The following is a 5,000-nucleotide window of genomic DNA, read 5'->3' on the forward strand; positions in this document are numbered from 1 at the left end:
GTGCATGGATGATTGGCGTACGGGTCATGTATGGTGCACTTGCTTCAGTTGAAGGGATGTACTAGTACAGTTATATTAATTGTTTATTTCACGATCTGGTCTTTTGGCTGGATCGCGAAAAAAACGCTAAGTCCCAAATCTTGAACTCGAGAGGAGAGCGCTGATGACAACCTTTTGGACTGGAGCTCCCTAGAATTCGGCTTTTTCCTACTTTAAAGGGATGCACTGTTGTATGTATTGTTTATTCACGATCTGGTCGTTGGATTGGATCGTGGAAAAAAAACGCTAAGTCCCAGATCCTGAACTCGACAGGAAAGCGCTGATGGCAAACATTCTGACTGGAAGTTCCTAGAAATCGGCTTTTTCCTTATTGGCATTATGTGGCACGTTTATTGTGGCTAGAACATTAATTATCCACCAAATGGCACCAACGCTTGGCGAAAGTCTCGAAACACTCCTATCCCGACGCACCAGCAACCGCAACACGATGCAAAATAAATTGCACGAGCTACTGATACTTGTACCATGCACGGTACACGGTACCAAAATATACCCCTGAAAGTGTGCAATTTGGTGCTATTCTAGGAAATTTGTTTGGGGAAGCCTAGCTACGCGTGTCGCACGTTGCATGGTCGTCGATCAGAGGCATGCAAAAGCACCTATCTAGGGGAATTACTTTACGTTCTAGTAGCAAGATCGATTTTCCGGTCTAGCACGGCAGTACGCCTGCATGCATACACTCCATGTACCAAAAATGTATCAACCTAGGCGTTGCTCAGTAGCTTTTGGCGGCACATGTAAAAAGTACTCGAGTTCAGATTCTTGGAACTTTGCGTATTGTTCAAAACTTATAACGAAAACTAAATTATAAATGGGTAAAAGGCTAGGCGTTTCTCAGTAGCTTTTGGCGCCACGTGGCAAAAGTATTCGAGTTCAGATTTCTGGGACTTAGCGTATTTTTCAAACCTGATAATGAAAATTGAAGTACAAATGGGGCATAAGCTAGGCGTTGCCCAGTAACTTTTTTCGCCACATGGAGGAAGTAGTCGAGCTCCAATTTCTGGGACGTAGCGTATTTTTCAATCATAATAAACCAAATCAAACATAAAAATCATGAAACTTACACCACGTCCCTAGGTTGTGCACAAAACGTAACGATAAAGTGCCGGCGAGGTTAGAGGTGCACCAAAATTGTGTACCGATTAGGAAAAGTACTCTATGTTGCTATGACTTGGGTAAAAAGTGTTGATTAACTGCTGGTTACGATAGACAGTTGCTTATCGTACACATCGCAAACGAACACCCCTTAGTGAGCAGTAGCAGAAGTCGATGGAACAAAGCGAATGCATTACAAACTGATCAAGTAAAATAAGGAACGCTACGTACTAGGACTTCTTTCCAAGAATGGTGTCCGCGACGGGAGGGCAAGCGTCCTTCCCAGGTTTCCCTAGTAAACCTTGTATGGTAAACATACCCAAGCGTGTCCGTAAGCACGCAACGATAGTCACGAACGAGCACATACCTAGGGAAAGTACTCTACGTACTAGGACTTCTGTCCAAGAATGGTGTCCGCGACGGTCGGGCACTGTGACGCAATTACCAAATCCTAGAATCGTACAAGCAGTGTGTACAAACATAAACATTAACGCGTTCGCTCGGGCTGCGCCGTCCGTGTTGAACACAAATGCGGGTGATTATATGAGTGGATGGACAAAAACATGCGTGGCGAAGACAATTTTCTGCACGATGTGCACATAGCTCATTTCGTCGTCCCGGGCGAATGGAAAAACACAAAAATCTCGAGTATCTTTCTAGGTTTCTGTTATAAAAGGGCAGGCCAAAAGGTGACCGGTTGAGATGAGCATTTTAAGCATGCAAGCACTTAATTGCAACTTTTCCTACAAAAACTAGGTACGTACACGTAGATTGTATCAACATGGACATCCATGATTGCGTACGCCCGGGCTGCGCCCTCCGTGTTGTACTTTCCCTGATTGGTACACAATTTTGGTGCAAGTGTACCAACATCGACATCTATGAACGCGTACGCTCGAGCTGCACCCTCCGTCTTGTACTTTCCCTGATCGGTACACAGTTTTGGTGCACGGCTATCCCGAAAGGCAACTTGTACCAACATCGACATCCATGAACGCGTACGTAGCGTACTTTCCCTGATCGGTACACAATGTTGGTGCACGGCATAGGAAATGGGCTTAAAATGGTCAAACTCAATCCATTTCCACTAAAGATAGTCAATAACAGCTGTGCCGATGAAGTAGGGCACGATGCAAGTCAATGTTATTTAATGAATTACATGTTCACCATACATTTCAGTACAAAATTGCTCGGTCAGACCTACAAAGTGCTATATCTCGAATACTAAACGTCGCAGATGGGTGTCGTAGAACAATTTTAAGTTCGTCTAACGATTCTACATCCGATTCTGGATAGTGGTTTTTCGACCACTTTTCAAAATTTTGTGACACCCCCGAACCTAGGGGCAGCTCCCTAGCTTTTTTCAAAAATGTGCACCGAACGGGCCAGAGAGCTCGAGTAGTCGAAAATTTTTTTTTTTGCTAAAACCCCTCAAAACGTGTCAGGAACGCACCCTAGATGATGAAAAGTGCAACCAGAATGTCAATCGACAACATGCCCGGGGTACAAATTTGCTCTACGCGTCCCTAGGTAGGGTACTTTTTCATACAAACATCAAAGTGTACGGTGCACACAGTGCGCGGAACAAAAATGCTCGGTCAGACCTAGGACGGGCCATATCTCGAATACTAAACGTCGCAGATGGGTGTCGTAGAACAATTTTAAGTTCGTCTAACGATTCTACATCCGATTCTGGATAGTGGTTTTTCGACCACTTTTCAACATTTTGTGACACCCCGAACCTAGGGGCAGCTCCCTAGCTTTTTTCAAAAATGTGCACCGAACGGGCCAGAGAGCTCGAGTAGTCGAAAATTTTTTTTTTGCTAAAACCCCTCAAAACGTGTCAGGAACGCACCCTAGATGATGAAAAGTGCAACCAGAACGTCAATCGACAACATGCCCGGGGGTACAAATTTGCTCTACGCGTCCCTAGGTAGGGTACTTTTTCATACAAACATCAAAGTGTACGGTGCACAAAGTGCGCGGAACAAAAATTGCTCGGTCAGACCTAGGACGGGCCATATCTCGAATACTAAACGTCGCAGATGGGTGTCGTAGAACAATTTTAAGTTCGTCTAACGATTCTACATCCGATTCTGGATAGTGGTTTTTCGACCACTTTTCAACATTTTGTGACACACCCCGAACCTAGGGGCAGCTCCCTAGCTTTTTTCAAAAATGTGCACCGAACGGGCCAGAGAGCTCGAGTAGTCGAAAAATTTTTTTTTGCTAAAACCCCTAAAAACGTGTCAGGAACGCACCCTAGATGATGAAAAGTGCAACCAGAATGTCAATCGACAACATTCCCGGGGGTACAAATTTGCTCTACGCGTCCCTAGGTAGGGTACTTTTTCATACAAACATCAAAGTGTACGGTGCACACAGTGCGCGGAACAAAAATTGCTCGGTCAGACCTAGGACGGGCCATATCTCGAATACTAAACGTCGCAGATGGGTGTCGTAGAACAATTTTAAGTTCGTCTAACGATTCTACATCCGATTCTGGATAGTGGTTTTTCGACCACTTTTCAACATTTTGTGACACCCCCGAACCTAGGGGCAGCTCCCTAGCTTTTTTCAAAAATGTGCACCGAACGGGCCAGAGAGCTCGAGTAGTCGAAAATTTTTTTTTTTGCTAAAACCCCTCAAAACGTGTCAGGAACGCACCCTAGATGATGAAAAGTGCAACCAGAATGTCAATCGACAACATGCCCGGTGGTACAAATTTGCTCTACGCGTCCCTAGGTAGGGTACTTTTTCATACAAACATCAAAGTGTACGGTGCACACAGTGCGCGGAACAAAAATTGCTCGGTCAGACCTAGGACGGGCCATATCTCGAATACTAAACGTCGCAGATGGGTGTCGTAGAACAATTTTAAGTTCGTCTAACGATTCTACATCCGATTCTGGATAGTGGTTTTTCGACCACTTTTCAACATTTTGTGACACCCCGAACCTAGGGGCAGCTCCCTAGCTTTTTTCAAAAATGTGCACCGAACGGGCCAGAGAGCTCGAGTAGTCGAAAATTTTTTTTTTGCTAAAACCCCTCAAAACGTGTCAGGAACGCACCCTAGATGATGAAAAGTGCAACCAGAACGTCAATCGACAACATGCCCGGGGTACAAATTTGCTCTACGCGTCCTAGGTAGGGTACTTTTTCATACAAACATCAAAGTGTACGGTGCACAAAGTGCGCGGAACAAAAATTGCTCGGTCAGACCTAGGACGGGCCATATCTCGAATACTAAACGTCGCAGATGGGTGTCGTAGAACAATTTTAAGTTCGTCTAAACGATTCTACATCCGATTCTGGATAGTGGTTTTTCGACCACTTTTCAACATTTTGTGACACCCCCGAACCTAGGGGCAGCTCCCTAGCTTTTTTCAAAAATGTGCACCGAACGGGCCAGAGAGCTCGAGTAGTCGAAAATTTTTTTTTTGCTAAAACCCCTCAAAACGTGTCAGGAACGCACCCTAGATGATGAAAAGTGCAACCAGAAAGTCAATCGACAACATGCCCGGGGGTACAAATTTGCACTACGCGTCCCTAGGTAGGGTACTTTTTCATACAAACATCAAAGTGTACGGTGCACAAAGTGCGCGGAACAAAAATTGCTCGGTCAGACCTAGGACGGGCCATATCTCGAATACTAAACGTCGCAGATGGGTGTCGTAGAACAATTTTAAGTTTGTCTAACGATTCTACATCCGATTCTGGATAGTGGTTTTTCGACCACTTTTCAACATTTTGTGACACCCCGAACCTAGGGGCAGCTCCCTAGCTTTTTTCAAAAATGTGCACCGAACGGGCCAGAGAGCTCGAGTAGTCGAAAAATTTTTTTT

Source organism: Anopheles coluzzii (assembly GCF_943734685.1).
Source record: "Anopheles coluzzii chromosome X unlocalized genomic scaffold, AcolN3 X_unloc_97, whole genome shotgun sequence".
Classification (NCBI taxonomy): Eukaryota; Metazoa; Arthropoda; class Insecta; order Diptera; family Culicidae; genus Anopheles; species Anopheles coluzzii.